Genomic DNA, 12,684 nt, shown 5'->3' with positions numbered 1-12,684 from the left:
TTCCTCTCGATCTCATTTTTGAGACGTTTGTATTCATTTTTGCCTGCTTCATTTACTGCATTTTTATATTTTCTCCTTTCATCAATTAAATTCAATATTTCTTCTGTTACCCAAGGATTTCTACTAGCCCTCGTCTTTTTACCTACTTGATCCTCTGCTGCCTTCACTACTTCATTCCTCAAAGCTACCCATTCTTCTTCTACTGTATTTCTTTCCCCCATTCCTGTCAATTGTTCCCTTATGCTCTCCCAGAAACTCTGTACAACCTCTGGTTCTTTCAGTTTATCCAGATCCCATCTCCTTAAATTACCACCTTTTTGCAGTTTATTCAGTTTTAATCTACAGGTCATTACCAATAGATTGTGGTCAGAGTCCATATCTGCCCCTGGAAATGTCTTACAATTTAAAACCTGATTCCTAAATCTCTGTCTTGCCATTATATAATCTATCTGATACCTTTTAGTATCTCCAGGGTTCTTCCATGTGTACAACCTTCTTTCATGATTCTTGAACCAAGTGTTAGCTATGATTAAGTTGTGCTCTGTGCAAAATTCTACCAGGCGGCTTCCTCTTTCATTTCTTAGCCCCAATCCATATTCACCTACTACATTTCCTTCTTTCCCTTTTCCTACTACCGAATTCCAGTCACCCATGACTATTACATTTTCATCACCCTTCACTATCTGAATAATTTCTTTTATTTCATCATACATTTCTTTAATTTCTTCGTCATCTGCAGAGCTAGTTGGCATATAAACTTGTACTACTGTAGTAGGTGTGGGCTTCGTATCTATCTTGGCCACAATAATGCGTTCACTATGCTGTTTGTAGTAGCTTACCTGCATTCCTATTTTCCTATTCATTATTAAACCTACTCCTGCATTACCCCTATTTGATTTTGTGTTTATAACCCTGTAGTCACCTGACCAAAAGTCTAGTTCCTCCTGCCACCGAACTTCACTAATTCCCACTATATCTAACTTTAACCTATCCATTTCCCTTTTTAAATTTTCTAACCTACCTGCCCGATTAAGGGATCTGACTTTCCATGCTCCAATCCATAGAACGCCAGTTTTCTTTCTCCTGATAACGACATGCCTTTATAACCTCATTTAGAAGAGATACCCAAAGGGAACATTGTGTGTTTTTGAAATATCTCCATGCAAGACACTGTTATGTATAGTGAAATGTTTTCAGTTTTAAAGCTGGCAAAAACACTTTAATTGGCAACACCTACTACTGTTTCAGCTATTTACTTTGCATTTTGAAACAAAAGAATTGCAGCAGTTAGTCGTGTAAATTCAAAATAGTTCAGAGGTATTGTTGGCAGAACTGCCAAGTATTGAGGACTGTACATAATTGTTACAGATTTGTCACCTTAATTATGGAGTTATGGGAAGTTACTAGAAAATTATGGAAGTAAACACTTTACAATTTGATGTTTTAAGAAAACAGAAAAAGTAGTGTTTATTTTTCACTAATCATATGCCGCTAAAGTGTTTAATGATTTCCTTCCTGAGTAAGTAGAAAACATATCTACAAATGATTTGTTCACCACAGTTTACTAAGATTGGTTATGGTGAGTGCTGCCAAAAATTTTTCATTGTGTTCATGTCAGCTTAAAGGATAGATATAGAACTGCTTTCAAAGCAAATGGAATCATAAGGCTCAAGGCATTTGTCTGTAAGATGTTGCAGTTTTCTTAACCAACTGATGTCACAAGAAGCACAGTTCATCTGTTTACCCATACTTAATAATCCACACCACATGGTATTATTATAGTAAGTGCCATCTCCTTCAATTTTTTAAAAATTGTGCTGGGAGTAAATTATTATATATCAATGAAATTTTTGGTTAATTATAACATTATTGTGTTTGGTGGTTGTATTAATACTTTTAGAATTGAAAAACACTATGCGCAGTGTTAACTACTAAGGTTTTTTTAGTTGTTCTGTCAAAAATACAAGGAGTTAGACTACTTTCAGCAACTAGTAATAATTCTGTAAGGACAAGCCTGGCACAAATGATACTGTGACATTAAACAGTGCAAATTATATCAATAATATGAGCAGAGACTATATACCTTTCATTTAGTCAAGCCCATTCCTTGCATTCTGGACATCACATCTCACATTCACATTTGAATAATCATTAGAAGTGGAGTTCCCTATGACTAGTCTTCATCTCGATTCATCTATAAAGTTCAGTATGGCTTCTTTAGGGTCAACAGACATTGTTGCACATAAATCACCTCATAGCATAACAACAACAGTGTACAAAATGAAATGCACACAGGCACTAGTTAGTCACAAGGATGTGTCATCCTCTAAGCAGTGCAAGAGATTCCCTTGAGACATGGTCTCCAGTTTGAACAAAATTTGCATGTGTGCTTGTGTTAAGACATGTGGAGCACACTTGCAAAGTTGAACAGAAAAGAGGCATTGTATGGGTGCACGTTAATAGAACTGGTGAGTATGTGTTGGAAAGGCTAAAAGAGGGGAGAGGGGGGGCTCATTGTCAGACCATATGACTTTTGGTTTTTATGAGTCAGATTTATGTTAAATATGATAGCTTTTTAAAGGATAGTGCTCCTAAATAATCTTTCACAGTATGTTACACTAATACAAAAATTTTACTCCAGTGTACATTGATCAGTTTAAGCAGTGGAAGAGCTCTACTGACTGCACAGTAGTTTTTCCTGACCAATTTGAAAACTGTACCACCAGTAATGGACTGTTAATAAAATTTGGCTGCTTGTTAGTTTTTACTGACCAATTTAAAAATTGTACTGCCGTTAACAGGCAGTTAATAAAATAACAGAAGCTGTGGACCCTCAAGCAAGCAAAATTGTGTTAATAGTGTTCGTCTTCCAACCGAATTAGCAGTTTATGGTGGAGTCATGAGGCCATAGGGGCAGACAAGCCATGACAGAGTTCAGAATTGCCTCATGTACGCCAGTTTCATTGGTTCCCTGGCTGTGAGTTTTGTAGATACACCTCACAAAGAAGGTGAACCTTATTCGACTACGTGACTGTGATAAGAAAGTAGTATTTTGCTGTGTACCAGGACTCATTGAAATAGGGGGATATGAGGAAGCTGACATAGCAACCATAGAAGCTTGTCAGAAACACTCTGAAAAAAGAACTTTCCCCTGTGAGCCGATTTGTTGCGCCTGAGAGTTTTAAGCCACTGGGAGGAAGACAGTGTGGAAAAGGCAGAAAATAAAGTGAAAGCAGTGAACCAGCTGTGTGACCATGATGATCTTGCTCCTGACCATTGAGACAGGATAAGATGCTATTGATTAGTCTTTGTATTGCAAGTGAAAGCAGTGAACCAGCTGTGTGACCATGATGATCTTGCTCCTGACCATTGAGACAGGATAAGATGCTATTGATTAGTCTTTGTATTGCTCATTGTCATCTGATTCATGGCTTTCTACTACAACAAGAGTTTGTGGCATATACATTTTAATGCATCACATTTTAACTGGGTGTGCTTTACATTCTTACAAGGGGGCAGCCCTCAGTTTTAGCTGATGCGAAGTCGAGTATGGCATTGGCCAGACTCCAGCCTATACCATTAGGTTAGATGTTTTAATGGTTGATAGGATGTCTTTATATATAGTCTCACTTTATTGAAATGCAGGCTCTGATGAGATAGTGTTCATAGTAAAAATTAATACTTTAATATTGCCGTTGTCCAAGTATAAACAGCATGAGATTACAATTGCAGATGATATTAACATAGGTATAGGGGGGAAAAAAGAAAAAAAATTGTTATTCATATGGTTAATTCCTTGATGTCTCTGAACAATCACCATTTTTGCAAGTCTAGCATATGGCACATTAATTGTAGTCCACTTGTTGTGTCATGGTCATGAACTGTCCTGATTAGGTCAGATTTGCTTAGATTGTCTTAAACAAAGACAAGGCATTTGTAAACATAAAGACTAGGCACAGTGATTTTATATAGTCTTTTTAAATAATCTTGATATAATTCATATGGGCTGAGTCCTGCAATGCACCTTACTGCTTTCTTTTTCCATTTAAATACTAATTTTGATTGTACAGAATTGCCCCATAATAGTATCCCATAACTGAGGTGGGAATGGAAGAATACAAAATATGGTATACGTATAACAGAAGTTCTTTACTGACACTGCTCCTCAACTCGTCCAGCAGGTAGATGATACATACTGGTCTGCCACATAATTTCCCTGTGTGAGTATCCCAGCTGAGCTTTTGATCTATATGAAATCCTAATATGTTTTGTTATCATCACGTGGAGCATTCAGACTGAATACAAAGTCTTCAGTTTTGCTATCATTCTTCTGATGATATCTTCAGTTTTACTATCATTCTTGTCTAATACATTTGCTTCAAACCAAGTAGTACATCTTTCCATTGCCACTACCATGCCGTGTTCCACATTTTCAAGGTTGGTACCACATGTGATGAGTGTTGTATCATCTGCATGTAACACTGCATCACAAGGTACAACTGTGGGTAAATCATTTATGTAAATAATGAAATGGAAATATCCAAGAACTGGAAGATATTCTGACATTTCATTATTTACCTTAAGTAACTGTTTTCTGTTGTCTTAAGTAAGATTGCATTAGGCATAGAGCATTCTTTCTCACTCCGTAAGTGTTGAGGTTTTTTTTTATGAGAATAGTTTGGAAATATGAAAAGCTTACCTGAGGTCCAACAGTGTGGCACAGATAAAATCTTTAAACTTAAGTTGCGAAGGAAATATGCCATTTACATAAAAAAAACACAAGTGTCTGCCAACATCAAAACCTGTCAAAGATAAGCATGAAGACTATGCAATACTTCATAATAACAAACTGCTTCAATGAGTGTGATGTCACAATTGTTTACATTAGGTTCATTTGAGCAGTTGCCAGCGGGCTCACAGTCACACACAATTCCTTCTCCCGCTCCTGGCTGTGATGTCTAAGCAGTAGCCACAAGCAGCCAGATGCTACCTGGAAAAATTTTTCTGGTGCGCCCAAGTTGCCAGATTCATGTGTGCGCAAAGCAGTCTGAGATGTAGTGGGAAGAGAGTACTCTCCATGTGACCCATGTTCAGTGATTTTGCAAGTTTTACTTTGTTTACAGTTTTTTTCTCACATCAAGTGAAAAAAATGGATATCTGTGGCCATCAAGTGAATTAAAATACATTCACATAATTACAGAAAGCTAAAATAGGTTATTAGTTTCAGTGTTCTGATTTTATTGTATTTCCACATTTTTGACAGTCAAGTATTATCGCCTTACAGAACAATAAAGTTATTTTTGTCAGTTTCTAAAGAAATTTGGCTTTTATTATTGTTATCCACAGAGACAATCAATTTATTTGAAATGAAATGTTTCATTTGACACCGTTGGCTGGTTTCAAATGTTCATTGAATTTCAGTTGCATGTTTTCATAATAAAGAACCAAACATGAGTTAATAAATTACCAGTACTCCAAGAAAATTTGCATCTTAAAAACAACACTTAAAAGCTAATATCAGGTTGGGGCCTACTTCATTGTGAATCTGGACACACAATGTGCACTTTGAGCCAAATTATGCATTTTAGTATGGTTTATGAAATTCCAGTACTTTTGGATTATCCTCAGATGTCCTGTTTCTCTTATGATATAATGTAAGAACTCTTAATGCTATATGCATATGAACAAATGGCCTTCCTACATCATTGTAGCTGCGCATGAACAATAACATCTATTTTCTGGCTGTCTCTGGCAAATGCTGAAAATAACCTGTTTCTAAAAGGTTGCAGGAAAATATTATGAATGGTGGTTAGAAAGGGGTTACTTTCAAAGTAAATTTCCCTTTACACAAGATATAATGGAAATGCCACATGGCTATAGCCTCTTGGTGGGTAGACCATTTGCCTGGTGCAAATCTTTCGAGTTGATACATTTCTGTGACTTGCTTGTTGATGGGGACGAAATGACTATGATAAGGACAACACAACACCCAGTCTCTGATTGGAGAAAATCTCCGACCCATCCAGGCATTGAACCCAGTCTGTTAGGTATGACATTCCGTTGCACTGACCACTCAGCTACCAGGGGCGGACTTTACACAAGATGAATTAAGTTATGTGTGAGCATGTGTGATGAATTTCCTAAACTGCAAACTCATAAAACTTAACACTCTGAGGATGAGCCACTTAGAAGAATTTTTTATCTCAGAAGACCCCACAATTACGTCAGTATTTAATATTTACTGACACATTTGTGTGATGTATTTTAAACTATAAAACATGCGAAAAATACCAAAATTATATTTGAAAGCTTGTTTTCTTGTAGCTGCACTGTGTATGTTAATTTAAAACATTAGCTTTTCCTATTTGTATGTTCATGCTACTTACATGTAGTAGATTGGCTTACTACCTTGCGCTTGTCCTATGCTTCGAATATCTGATATTGTCTTGCAAGATCACGTGACATGAGCTACAATTGGCATACAAAAGCAAGTCACAAACTCAATTTCAGTGCTTCAGAAACTACACTCCTGGAAATTGAAATAAGAACACCGTGAATTCATTGTCCCAGGAAGGGGAAACTTTATTGACACATTCCTGGGGTCAGATACATCACATGATCACACTGACAGAACCACAAGCACATAGACACAGGCAACAGAGCATGCACAATGTCGGCACTAGTACAGTGTATATCCACCTTTCGCAGCAATGCAGGCTGCTATTCTCCCATGGAGACGATCGTAGAGATGCTGGATGTAGTCCTGTGGAACGGCTTGCCATGCCATTTCCACCTGGCGCCTCAGTTGGACCAGCGTTCGTGCTGGACGTGCAGACCGCGTGAGACGACGCTTTATCCAGTCCCAAACATGCTCAATGGGGGACAGATCTGGAGATCTTGCTGGCCAGGGTAGTTGACTTACACCTTCTAGAGCACGTTGGGTGGCACGGGATACATGCGGACGTGCATTGTCCTGTTGGAACAGCAAGTTCCCTTGCCGGTCTAGGAATGGTAGAACGATGGGTTCGATGACGGTTTGGATGTACCGTGCACTATTCAGTGTCCCCTCGACGATCACCAGTGGTGTACGGCCAGTGTAGGAGATCGCTCCCCACACCATGATGCCAGGTGTTGGCCCTGTGTGCCTCGGTCGTATGCAGTCCTGATTGTGGCGCTCACCTGCACGGCGCCAAACACGCATACGACCATCATTGGCACCAAGGCAGAAGTGACTCTCATCGCTGAAGACGACACGTCTCCATTCGTCCCTCCATTCACGCCTGTCGCGACACCACTGGAGGCGGGCTGCGCGATGTTGGGGCGTGAGTGGAAGACGGCCTAACGGTGTGCGGGACCGTAGCCCAGCTTCATGGAGACGGTTGCGAATGGTCCTCACCGATACCCCAGGAGCAACAGTGTCCCTAATTTGCTGGGAAGTGGCGGTGCGGTCCCCTACGGCACTGCGTAGGATCCTACGGTCTTGGCGTGCATCCATGCGTCGCTGCGGTCTGGTCCCAGGTCGACGGGCACGTGCACCTTCCGCCGACCACTGGCGACAACATCGATGTACTGTGGAGACCTCACGCCCCACGTGCTGAGCAATTCGGCGGTACGTCCACCCGGCCTCCCGCATGCCCACTATATGCCCTCGCTCAAAGTCCGTCAACTGCACATACGGTTCACGTCCACGCTGTCGCGGCATGCTACCAGTGTTAAAGACTGCGATGGAGCTTCGTATGCCACGGCAAACTGGCTGACACTGATGGCGGCGGTGCACAAATGCTGCGCAGCTAGCGCCATTCGACGGCCAACACCGCGGTTCCTGGTGTGTCCGCTGTGCCGTGCGTGTGATCATTGCTTGTACAGCCCTCTTGCAGTGTCCGGAGTCAATGTGTTCTTTTTTCCATTTCCAGGAGTGTAGCATGCTGTGTTTGGTGGAATTTGAGTTTATACTTTTGTAACATGAAAATATGAAGTGTATCATACAAGAATATGCAATGTACATGTTGCTGCACATCAAAGATCTTCCCAAAACACTTTTTTTTTTAAGTATGGCCAAGTTCTGTGCTGGAGTATAAAAGCCTAACCACTTAAAGAATTTATAAGTTTTATAGTTCAGGGGGAAAGTATACTGTCACTTAACACAGAAAAAGTGTATTTTTGCCTAAGAAACAGTGTATCTTTAACCGGTTTGTCAGTCTTTAGAACAAAATACATCACTCATTCTGCATATCAGGGATTGGACAGTATGTTGGTTGGTTTGTGGAGGTCTGTGGCATTGGATGTTTACACACAGATCATGTAATTTGCATAAGTAATGGGCTGCCGATTTGTGTACATGGTGATTATGCTCGATAGTGAATGAGGTGGGTTACATAGTATTTACATCAGTTGAATTTGGTTGCTGAGACATAAATGTATGCTTGCTACAGTGCCCCTGAAACCACTTTAGCATGGTTCTGGCTCTGAGACACAGACAGTTATACTGCTGAAAGATGCCATCACCGTCAGGGAAGACATAGACTATGAAGGGATGTAGGTGGTTTGCAATTGTCAGCGTGCCATTGATTACTACCACAGGTTCCATGCAACCACAGGAGGATCTCTCCCATACCATATTACATTTTCCACCAGCCTGTGTCTGTGGTGTCTGCATGTTTTGAGCTGCCATTCACCTAGGTGACGGCGTTTGTGGAGACGACTGTCAACCTACTGTAGCAAAAATGTGATTCACTCAAAGGGCTGATATGTTTTTACTGATCAATGGTCAAATCCTGACCCAAGCCCACTGCAATCATAATTGACTATGTCAGTGGATCAACATGAGAGCACATAGGGATGGTCTACTGCAGAGCTCAAAGTTCAACAATGTACAGTGGACAGAATGCTCCAAAACATTTGTGTGTGCTCCAGCATTATGCTCTTTGGCCAGAGGTGCCACAGATCAACAGATGACCTACTTTACAGAGCAGACAAGCCACCAAATCTTTCATTCTGTGATGAGTCATGGATTTCCATCAACAGCGCCTTTTCAAGATACTCATCCAGAGGCTCTGCATAATAAATATCTGCCCTCAATGCATTTCCCCATTTGCAGTTTATATCGTCACTAGAATGATCCCCTATCCATGTCTGCTCCACTTACATGCTTTTGTTACATTGTCACATGCCCACAACACCATCAGGTGGCATCCACTGTAGTGATGGGCAGTGGTAATAATGTTTTGGATTATCATTGTTCATTATCTATGTATAAAAGGGGTGATACAAACCTTCCAAATAACTACAGACCAATTTCAACAGTATCAATCATATCCAGATTAATAGAAAAATGTGTGCATGAACAGACATATTGCTATTTTGAACCTCAAAAAATTTTAAATGTGCAACAGTTGGGACTCAGGTCTCCCCAACCACCTGTAAAGGCAATTGAAGCTTTGGTGAATAATGTTTATGAATGCCATGGAAAAGGGTTATCTACGTCTGAAAACTTGTTGATTCAAACAAAGCATTTGAGTTGGTGTCTCAATACGTACTTAACAAAAAATTACAGTATTAAGATAAATCACTCAGTTTATTCAAATCTTATTTGAGCAGCAAGTTACGGCTTTTGCATAAAAATTAGGAGAGATCAGCAATACACCCAGCAAAAAGAGGAATATGGCATGGCTCTGTTATTGTGTATTTTGTGTTTGTTGTCTACATTAATGATTTTTTGAATTACACTCCTGGAAATGGAAAAAAGAACACATTGACACCGGTGTGTCAGACCCACCATACTTGCTCCAGACACTGCGAGACGGCTGTACAAGCAATGATCACATGCACGGCACAGCGGACACACCAGGAACCTCGGTGTTGGCCGTCGAATGGCGCTAGCTACGCAGCATTTGTGCACTGCCGCCGTCAGTGTCAGCCAGTTTGCCGTGGCATACAGAGCTCCATTGCAGTCTTTAACACTGGTAGCATGCCGCGACAGCGTGGATGTGAACCGTATGTGCAGTTGACAGACTTTGAGCGAGGGCGTATAGTGGGCATGCGGGAGGCCGGGTGGACGTCCCGCCGAATTGCTCAACACGTGGGGCGTGAGGTCTCCACAGTACATCGATGTTGTCGCCAGTGGTCGGCGGAAGGTGCACGTGCCCGTCGACCTGGGACCGGACCGCAGCGACGCACGGATGCACGCCAAGACCGTAGGATCCTACGCAGTGCCGTAGGGGACCGCACCGCCACTTCCCAGCAAATTAGGGACACTGTTGCTCCTGGGGTATCGGCGAGGACCATTCGCAACCGTCTCCGTGAAGCTGGGCTACGGTCCCGCACACCATTAGGCCGTCTTCCGCTCACGCCCCAACATCGTGCAGCCCACCTCCAGTGGTGTCGCGACAGGCGTGAATGGAGGGACGAATGGAGACGTGTCGTCTTCAGCGATGAGAGTCACTTCTGCCTTGGTGCCAATGATGGTCGTATGCGTGTTTGGCGCCGTGCAGGTGAGCGCCACAATCAGGACTGCATACGACCGAGGCACACAGGGCCAACACCTGGCATCATGGTGTGGGGAGCGATCTCCTACACTGGTCGTACACCACTGGTGATCGTCGAGGGGACACTGAATAGTGCACGGTACATCCAAACCATCATCGAACCCATCGTTCTACCATTCCTAGACCGGCAAGGGAACTTGCTGTTCCAACAGGACAATGCACGTCAGCATGTGTCCCGTGCCACCCAACGTGCTCTAGAAGGTGTAAGTCAACTACCCTGGCCAGCAAGATCTCCGGATCTGTCCCCCATTGAGCATGTTTGGGACTGGATGAAGCGTCGTCTCACGCGGTCTGCACGTCCAGCACGAACGCTGGTCCAACTGAGGCGCCAGGTGGAAATGGCATGGCAAGCCGTTCCACAGGACTACATCCAGCATCTCTACGATCGTCTCCATGGGAGAATAGCAGCCTGCATTGCTGCGAAAGGTGGATATACACTGTACTAGTGCCGACATTGTGCATGCTCTGTTGCCTGTGTCTATGTGCCTGTGGTTCTGTCAGTGTGATCATGTGATGTATCTGACCCCGGGAATGTGTCAATAAAGTTTCCCCTTCCTGGGACAATGAAATCACGGTGTTTTTATTTCAATTTCCAGGAGTGTATATACAATGTACAATATGCTGATGACCGTTGTTAGTTTGACATTATGTGCAAGCCAAATGTGGCTCCGCTAACAGCAGCTGTGCAGTCCCATACTGACAATATATATACTATCTCCATTAATATTGATGTTGAATTAGCTTTGCAGGATATTAATAGTCTTGTCACATTTTTAAGCAGTAAATGATGACTGACAACCTCAGCTGACGACAGGTGTGGTTCTTATACCACGATGTGGGCAGCTGAAAATGTGTGCCCCGACCGGGACTCAAACCCGGGATCTCCTGCTTACATGGCAGACGCTCTATCCATCTGAGCCACCGAGGACACAGATGAATAGCGTGACCACAGGGACTTATCCCTTGCACGCTTCCCATGTGATTCACATTCCCACCTGTCCACAATTCTACATATGTATTTACCTTATAGACATTTGCCCACCCACTCATTACTCACGCACGCTTTGGTGATTCCCATAAGAGTTTGGGAAACCTGTGCGTATTCGCACAGATGAAGGTCAATGGCTGGGTAGCCTTTAACTATATATACGAAGACAGTAACTAGTTCTCGAAAGAACAGTTACTGTTGATGACCGTGCAGCTTTTTCCTGGAATAAATGATGACTGACAACCTGAGCTGCTGACAGGTGTTGTTGTTATACCTCAATGTGGACAGCTGAAAAATGCGTGCCCCGACCGGGACTCGAACCCGGGATCTCCTGCTTACATGGCAGATGCTCTGTCCATCTGAGCCACCGAGGACACAGATAAATAGCGCGGCTGCAGGGACTTATCCCTTGCACGCTTCCCGTGAGATTCACATTCCCAACTGTCAACAATTCTACATATGTATTGTACCTTATAGACGTTTGCCCACCCACTCATTACTCGCGCACGCTTTGGCAATTCCCATAAGAGTTTGGGCAAACTGTGCGCATTCGCACAGACGAAGGTCAATGGCTGGGTAGTCTTTAACTATATATACGAAGACAGCAACTAGTTCTCGAAAGAACAGTTACTGTTGATGACCGTGCAGCTTTTCCCTGGAATAAATGATGACTGACAACCTCAGTTGCCGACAGGTGTTGTAGTTATACCTCGATGTGGACAGCTGAAAATATGTGCCCCGACTGGGACTCGAACCCAGGATCTCCTGCTTAATGTCAGTCATCATTTATTCCAGGGAAAAGCTGCACGGTCATCAACAGTAACTTTTCTTTTGAGGGCTAGTTACTGTCTTCGTATATATTTTTAAGCAGTTTCACTTTTAGTCACACACATTTCTTAAAACAAAATTACTACACAGAGAAACAAACAATATGAAAAAAATTCATGGCAATTACGTTACAGGCTACAATCATCCACAGTTGACTGATAGGCAGTCGAGATAGCAGAGCAATATGACAACTATGCGTGTGACAGAGCCCATGACCAAATTTTTGCTCCAATTGATTGATGCTATGTAGCTGTCCTGTCACTAATTAGCTGTCAATCAATTCGTTATTCTGATTCAGGTATAGGTGGGCATATACCAGTGAAA

At 42.3% G+C, this 12,684-nt stretch overlaps 2 non-coding genes across 2 annotated transcripts; both read right to left on the bottom strand.

Moving 5' to 3' along the window:
- Positions 1-11,398: 11,398 nt before the first annotated feature.
- On the bottom strand, positions 11,399-11,472 carry Trnat-ugu. The gene has a single exon. It is a non-coding gene; the product is annotated as a tRNA-Thr (tRNA).
- Positions 11,473-11,832: 360 nt separating this feature from the next.
- Positions 11,833-11,906, bottom strand: Trnat-ugu. Its single transcript has one exon. It is a non-coding gene; the product is annotated as a tRNA-Thr (tRNA).
- Between the last annotated feature and the right edge of the window lie 778 nt (positions 11,907-12,684).

Source organism: Schistocerca piceifrons, chromosome 1 (assembly GCF_021461385.2).
Source record: "Schistocerca piceifrons isolate TAMUIC-IGC-003096 chromosome 1, iqSchPice1.1, whole genome shotgun sequence".
Taxonomy (NCBI): Eukaryota; Metazoa; Arthropoda; class Insecta; order Orthoptera; family Acrididae; genus Schistocerca; species Schistocerca piceifrons.
Note: the sequence above shows the minus strand (reverse complement) of the source record. Positions and strands in the feature narration are given on the sequence as shown.